Raw genomic sequence first — 8,425 nt, forward strand, 5'->3', positions numbered from 1 at the left:
TGCCCGACATAACTCATGGCGACGATGCAATTTGGTAGAAATCTAGCAAACACTTAGCAAGGAAAAGCAGGACTGAGCACACCTCCTCCTCCCCACACACGCTACATTGTTTGCGAGGCGTTCGTTCTTTCGGCTTTGCTAATGGCAAGAGCTAGCGTAGGACCACGTACATTACCACTCGTGACGCCAGTCGCTTTTCGTCCTCAGTCTCATTCGTCCTCAACAAGATGACTGTGAAATCGTTACAAAGAGGCGACCCACTACAATGCCAACGCTGTTTTTATGCGCACCCCACAACATATTCCAGTCGTCAGTGCAACATCCTATTGCATACAACTTATGCCCCTCACTACAACGAACAGACAGTCCTCCTTCGACGAACTCGATGCTTCTCGTCCATCATCTTGGAAGACGCCCGGCTACGTTTCTTGCCTGCTCACGGCTCAGAAGTTCATCGCGATTGCTCCTGAACAAATCATCATAGATCCTCTATGAATCATGATTTGTCGAAGCCTCTCGCTGGCCGGGAGCTGACCACAACGGCGGCGTGACCTCGCCGCTCCCCGGAGTGTCACCTTCCCGGCGTGCGGTGTCACCATAGTCAGGCGATCCATCACCGTGTCGCCTGAAGAGACTCGGCTCGGGCTCGCCGCGATCCATCAGCGGCTGTGCCGGCGGCCTGAGGTCGGCGGCCACCTCCGGCTGACGGAGCGGGCTGGTGCCGCCGACTGTCCAAGACCGGTCTGGGATGGACGGACTGGGATGGTCTGCGATGGACGAACTGGGATGGTCTGCGATGGACAGACTGGGATGGTCTGCGATGGACGGCTCCATGGACGGTCTTCGGCAGCTGGCTGGTGAACGGACATACTGTCCAGAGTCGCTGATCAATAGTCAGCATTTTTAACGGGCTCCGTATCCATGAGGGTAATCCAACAGGATGTCTGTTTATCACTAAGCGTCCTGGCGACCCTTGGGTGCGGTGACAAATTGTGGGGTGTCAGCTGCCATGTAAGTGCTACACTTTGCACCAAAGCTGTTCGGGTCTCGCTCTGAAAGTCATAGGATAAAAGAGGGGAGAGATTACTCAGCAAGCGAACGCTGAGTGGACAAAGCTGCAGAGTTCATTTTCCCAAATGATCTTTGCTGTGTCTGCTAACTTGCGGACTAAAGGTAAGCTGGTTAAGATCATAAGGTATAAATTGCGCTTCAACGACATTGTGCATGCCATCATGGAATGAAAAGCGAAGTAGTTCATATCTTTCATATATCGTGATATTGCATTTCTGAATTGGATTTGATGACATTTTTGCGATTTTGATGCTAAAGACGGCGCTGCTACACGTTATGAGAAACCGCACTGTCCTGTCCACACAAGTACCGTCAATCAACCTGTCGCAAAAAAGCAAGGGTGCTGCATCTGGATCCCATACTGCACGAATTACATGATGGCAATACCAGCCAATACCGAAGACTTGTTGGCAATACCAGCCAATGTCATCAACAATGCCTCCATGGCCGAAAGGTGCAAGCTATAGCGTCAGAACACTGCAACACGTTTATGCCTCGATGCAACAAACTGCTCGTCATTTCAACACCAATATGAAAGGACTCGTCTCATACCAACTTTGATGATCTGCATGATTTGTGACTGTGGTACATCTGGAACATCTGTACATCTGTACAGCTGTGTGCTGTTTGAAAAGATCGTGAAGTATGTTTCATTGTTTCAGGTACGTTTCAAACCCCGTGGGCTGCTTGTGTTGTACCTTCCACACGAAAATCAGGTAAGCCCATTGAAGACGTCGCGGAATCCATCGTAAATTTTGTGGAAATCATTTCCATGCGTACAATCAGTAAGTGGATGACTTGTTCACGCCCTTATGCTTTCAATAACTTCGTATAAAACCCACGTACATTTTTGGTCACTTACGAAACAAAACTGACGGCAAAAGTCGTCTGGATATTTCTTCGGTAAACAATGTCATAACGGGGCACGCCAAAGGCTTTCAGCATCAACGCACACACCCAACCGTACTCTTTTTAAGACATTAGGGCCGCTCCGCCAGGACGTTGTAAACATTCAGTTTGCCGACCTGCCTACCAGTTACCTTCGTATTGCCTGCTATGTGTTGAACTGCATACCGGGGCTAACCTTCATTAACATAAAGCCCTCGGGCAACGATGCACCTACTTAATGCCAGGTCCGTACCATCCTCTGCCCTCCGCCAACCAGGATTTACAGTCGGTGCAGACGGCATTGTGTACCTGTCACGTCTAAATCCATCCTTGGCGGCGGTGTGCGGCTCGCGTCGGCCGCCGCCCTCTCGTGTTACTTCCCCACCGTCCGCTGCAGTCTCCTGACCGGAGGAACGGTAGAGGAGCGTCGCACGCTCCGTGATCGATCTCAGCTTCAGAGCATGTCTGTACGGCTGTCCAATGGCATTAGACGTAGGTGCATAAGAACTCGAGAACTCAATGTTTGTCGGCCACGTAGCGTCATACAGCGGTATAGCTAGCATTGCCGTGTGCGGTAGAATAACTGTCATAACGGTATGCTGCAGAAAAGCCATCATAGCAGCATGTAGCAGTACAGCTAGCATAGCTGTATGCCACAGTATAGCATACCCGCGTGCAGCAGCATAGCTAACAGCGGTATGCAATAGTATAGCTAGCGTAGCGATATGCAGCAGTATAGCTACCATAGCCATATACAGCAATATAGGTGGCGTAGCGGTACGCAGCAGTATAGCTAGCGTAATCGCATGCAGCAGTACAACTAGCATAGCTATATGCAGCAGTATAGCTAGCGCAACCGTACGCAGCAGTACAGCTAGAATAGTGGTATGCAGCAGTATACCCAGCATACTCACATGCAGCGATATAGCATAGCCGCACGCAGCAGCTCAGCCAGCTTGTCCGATGCGGCCGGAGCGGGCACTGACGATTGGTCGTTTGGCCGGCCGACCGGACCCGGCGGCTGGCGGTCCGACGGGCCGGTGACCGGCCGTCTGGGTGGAGTCCACACACCCGCAGTAGGAGGCCGACCGCCGCTCCGTAGGGGTGACGCGCTGCCTCCTCGCACCGCCACCCGGCGCCCCGAGCTCAGCCGGCACGAGGCGCCGTCACGATGACCCGCGTGTGGACAGTGAGTGTGTTGGTCTGCCTGATGGCCGTCACCGGAGCGGGCAGGTCGGGCAGGGTCGGTGACCTGACCTGCCGCTCAGAGGTCCGTGGTGAGCCGCTGACGGCAGTGATGGGCAAGCTCGCCGCCCTGAACCGAGCTCGAGGCACGGGGACGTTCCGAGTGAGGCGCATCCTGCGAGGTGATGGGAAATTGCGTCACACCCTGATCCGGGTGCATGGAATCGGAGCACAAACGTGCGGTGCGTCAGTCAAGAAAGGGTCGAGACGGATCCTTCTCGTCACCGGGCAACGAAACCCATTTGAAGTTCGTGGCTTCTTCAGGATTACTAAAGGCAACGTGCGGAGGGTTCTACAAATACCAGGTTGGTGAGAAGATGACACGCGGTCTGTGTTGGATGTCGTCAGTTGAACATGATAAGCATGTTTCGTGCACTCCATTCTTCCAAAACACCAGCGTTTTCCGAAGTTAAGGACCACTGACATTAAACGACCGTTTTTTTAGATTTAGCTCAAACCTCCGTCATAATTGTTGAGCATAGTGTGCTTGAGAATGTCCGTCTACTAGGACCAGTGCCCGAAAGTGGTTCGCATTCCAGTTTAAACCACCATTCGTCGCGTCATAAGTTTCTCACCGGTGGCCAGCAGCGGTCGGTTATTACAGGAAGGGTATCATTGCTGGAATGTGTCGGCTAACTTGATATAGGTCTGGAATTCATTCGGGCATGACATCATAAACGTGCTGACGGATGCTTTGGCGATTGTATCAAGCATTCCACTGCGGCGAAGATTTTTCTTCCAATGGACTGCATATCTTATTTCGACAGAGTACCATTGCACAAGCAATCCAGGTAGCACAGACAGTTCCAAGCTGGTCATCGAAAGGCCTCCCAGACATAGCATTTGTGCCAAGCGTTTGCGGCTCTGTTGTATCACGTGTTTGCCAAACCTCGATAAGCTTTCGGTTGAATCTCACGCAAAGCTGGTTAATTTTTTATCGCGCAACGTGAAGAGACTTTTTGAGGACATTGAAAATGTGTCTAGGCAATAAATTGTAGTGTTTCAATGACACTTCATTCCACCTCTATGCCCCAGGGCTTATAGATCATAAAAAATGCACTTGGAAACTCAGTTCTGAACACTAACACGGTCTGATTCCACTCCCACTCTGATCGCGATGCCACCACTGTGCATGCCACCACTGAACAAAGCTTGAACATCGTAGCTAAAACACCGGTCGTAACCCTCTTCATGGCATGCCCCGCGTATAAATGGTGGGTTCAGTAACTATGTCGTAAAACAAAACGACTATTAATCAACCTGTAAGGTGTTCCGCAATCGCAGATTAGTGGGAGTCCACAGTTGACGCCTCGTTTTCACCCAACCTCATGTGCATATTAAAGCAGAAGAGACAAACTACCCTCATTTGACAAAGATCAGCAATCATGCGAACATATTTACCACCACACTAACCGTTGGGATTTATTCTAACGTCTTTGAGGAATATGTCTGTTTAATCTCTCTTACTTAATACGCAGGCGCTGAAACATTCTTTTTTCCCGGACTGACAATCACACAAGACCGACTCCATAGCAATGCTCCCGAACTATGATCAGCAATAGAGTATTAAACTAATAAAGACGTGAGCGTGCAGAAATCAGCCGTGAGGCAGAGTCCATGAAGTTGTTCAGTACTCACAGGCTCTGGCTGGGTCCTACGATCGCCATGGACAGCGCATACCGGGTTCTGGTACTGTTCACGGCCTCTGGGCTCCCTTATTCCGGCCCTAAAGAATGAACGCTATATACCTGGGCTGAAAATGGGGGATGACCTCACAAAAAACAGTGCCGGTCACGGACTGATCATTTTGCTCAGCATACCCAATGCGCGTGCATGCCAGAATGAATAGTGTTGGTTTGGTTTCCATTTTGCCATCGACGGTTGCCATTGTAACACATCATCATAATAACATGATGCGTGCACGTTTGGGCGCCAAATACAGATGTAGGATTGGAAGAAAGCAGCCGTGCAAGTAAACCCCAACCAAAGATGAAGTTTTTGAGGAATTGCTTCACAAGTGCGATGTCAGCTAAAGAGCTTTTCGGGGCATATGCCACCGTTTATCGGAGCGCCAATGGCAGCGGGGAAGATGTTAGGGGTGCAAAGGTGAAAGGTCTCTGCTGGACTGGTCATCTGTTTTCTACTGGAGCTACTCAGCATGAAAATCGTTGTCTGTGGGGGCACCATTCTCACGTCACCAAATAACGCAGACGTGAGCCAGAACTCCAGCACCCGACTTCGGGACTGGTTGTTGCTAAAATACGTTCATACAGTGCCCGCTGACACAAATACCTGTAGCACCCATAGAGTGCCACCCACAGCCCACCCGTCCTTTGTTTGCTGTATACCTCCGCCGTGTTTCCAATGACACAATCGCTCCACGTGCACATACGGAATTTGCTCTCCCCGTCCGTTTGTGCGCGCGTCCGTTTGAACACACAGGAGTATGCTATTCACCTGTTCGTTCCCTTTCCCGTTCATTTCTCTTCCGCGGTGCTTCTTGGAAATCAGTGGGCCGTTTTTGACAAGCTGCTTGTAAAGCTGAAGGGTTCTGTACCTCACGGCAATCATATATCATTCAGCTGACTATCCCTGGTACAGTCTGGTTCTCGGCATCGATAGTCAGCTGTCCATCAGGACGTCAAAGAGATGGACCCGTTCACCCTTGTGTATTATGACTTCGCAGATCAATGTAAACGCGATTAGTGTTTGCGGTTAAGGCGTCCCTTGAAATGGTCTCTAATACAAATAAATGCTTCCAAAACAGCTTGGGAATTTGGTGTGAATCTGGGGTCATGCCTTAAATGTATGCATATATAGAGAAAGTTTACGGTTCGAAGTTTACGTCACATGTATTGTATTTGGTGTTCATCAAAGGACCTGGACCAATTGCCGCAATGCTAATCGGAGAGTGGCTCAGTGCAAGTGATCTATCTACCGCAAGGAATGAGGCGGGAAGATCCCATGCTGCTGATCATAAAGCCACAGCCAGGCTGACCGGTCCACATATGGCCACATCTCTCACGTCCATGGTAAACCTCCCCACACAGCCAGGCTGACCAGTCCACATATGACATCATCACTCACGTCTGTGGTAAACCTCCCCACACAACCAGCTGACCAGCCCACATATGGCCTCATCACTCACGTCCATGGTAAACCTCCCCCACAACCAGCTGACCAGCCCACATATGGCCTCATCACTCACGTATGCGGTAAACCTCCCCACACAACCAGCTGACCAGTCCACATGACATCATCACTTACGTCTGTGGTAAACCTCCCCACATAACCAGTTGACCAGTCCACATTTGGCCACATCCTTCACGCGTCTGCCGCGCTGCACACATTCATCAGGCTGGCTGCAGCTCGCCGCCTCCGACCGGTGAGTCATCCGGGCCGCGTCATCAGCGTGATGGCGGCCGTGATGACGCGCTGCCGCACCGGCACGGCCCGCCGCTCGGGACCAGGCGATACCGTTCACAGACAGGCTCAGCGGCGGAGGCCATTTATAATAGGGCGATCCTGCGGCCTGGACGGACCACACACTCCGAGAGGTCCACTGGGGCCGTGTTCAGCTGCGTGTTTCGGGCGTCAGATGAGCAGACCACACGCTGAGACCGGAGGACAGGACCGGTCCGACAGCAGTCATCGCTCACTGACCTGTCGGAAGCAAAACAGGCGGCTGGCAGCGAATACACAGCCAGGGAGTGGTCTCTTGAGCGAAATGGAGCGTCATCTTTGTGAACATCTCGAGTAGAATTGGTTTTTATGCATGCCCGCATGAAATTAATAAGATGGCAGTTAGGTTTGCATTAAACAAATTATAAAGTGTATCGGGGAAAGGTCAGTGTTAACTGACAACAAAGGCATCCCTGTGCTTTCACCAGACCGTGTGCAGTCCCAGTGCCACACAAGTTGTGCGTTCTCCTGTTACGCCATCCGTTTACCGTGGCGGCATTAGACGGTCACCGGCTCTCCATTGACCGCGGCGGGGAGCGGCTGCCGGTGATGGTATCTGCGAGCCTCGGCCCGACCACAGCTCTGCACACCACCCATTGACGTCGTTGGTGACCTGGGGACGGCCGGTCGGTGTCATCAGATCTCGATCCGCCGTCGGACCGGCCGTTAAGGCCATACGAGGCTCGAGCATCTGCGGACGGGTGTGCATCTGTGCTCCATTCACCACCAGATTGCAGCATCGCCAGGCCGACCGGCCGACCCGCTTCGCGGTCAGCAAGACGCGCGCGGGGCGCGTGCACGGCATGCAGGCCGTGTCCTCCCACCGGCCACGCGCCGCTGATACCGAATTACGGGCCAGGTTATTATTGATGCGCGTTGGAGGAGGTCACTTTGCTTTGCTCGCGTTGCATGCCACTTTTGGTGGTTAGCAGGATGAATGATCCGGGTTAAGGTGCCCCTTCGGCTTCGTGTGGCACGTTAATGGCACCCAGACGGTGCGCGCCTCAGCCTGAATGCAATCACCGCCAGCGATCTCTATAATGCGCATAAGCTCCCGCGGCCTATTCGCCAGCCAGCATTGTGCAACGCCCCTCGGACTCCACCCTGCTGCTGTGGACGCCGTATTTACCGGCTGCACTGTCCCCGGCAGGCCAACAGTTCAGGCGTGCAGCCGTAAATAACACGGCTGAGAGCTGAGACCCAATGGTGATACCAGACCTGTGCGGCTGTAAAGACTGGAGAAAACCACGCTACATATTGGAAGCGGGCGGTGTGGCTAGCAGGGCCGACATGTTTATTTGTGTACTACCGTCGTAAAATACCTCATACGCGACTGCAGTTGCGGAGACACTAAAACCTTAGAAGCAATGAATAAACATGCGTCTTTTTTAAGACCAGACACCGTAATGCACGGATTGCAGCCGCACACACAAACGGAGCTCAGACACCAAGGCGCAAGATACCAGGCAGTGCGTGTTAGGGCTATTCACAATACTGCTCGTCGATGCCTGCGGTAACGTGTTCTAAATTGTCATCGAAGGGACAAGCCAGAGACACGTATCTAAAAACGAGATGCAATGTGGATAAGATAAATGTTGGTAGTAATGCTTGAAATATATATGGCATTGTGTCAGCAGATTAGGCTTGATAGAGAAATCGAGTGGCTCCTTATTAAATGAACACGTTTTGAATGATGCAATCTTCAACCTTTTCTATGCAATATGCCATTTATATCTAATGGTAAACAGTTTATTCAGTT

Source organism: Pollicipes pollicipes, unplaced genomic scaffold, assembly GCF_011947565.3.
Source record: "Pollicipes pollicipes isolate AB1234 unplaced genomic scaffold, Ppol_2.1 Scaffold_4295;HRSCAF=5057_pilon_pilon_pilon, whole genome shotgun sequence".
Classification (NCBI taxonomy): Eukaryota; Metazoa; Arthropoda; class Thecostraca; order Pollicipedomorpha; family Pollicipedidae; genus Pollicipes; species Pollicipes pollicipes.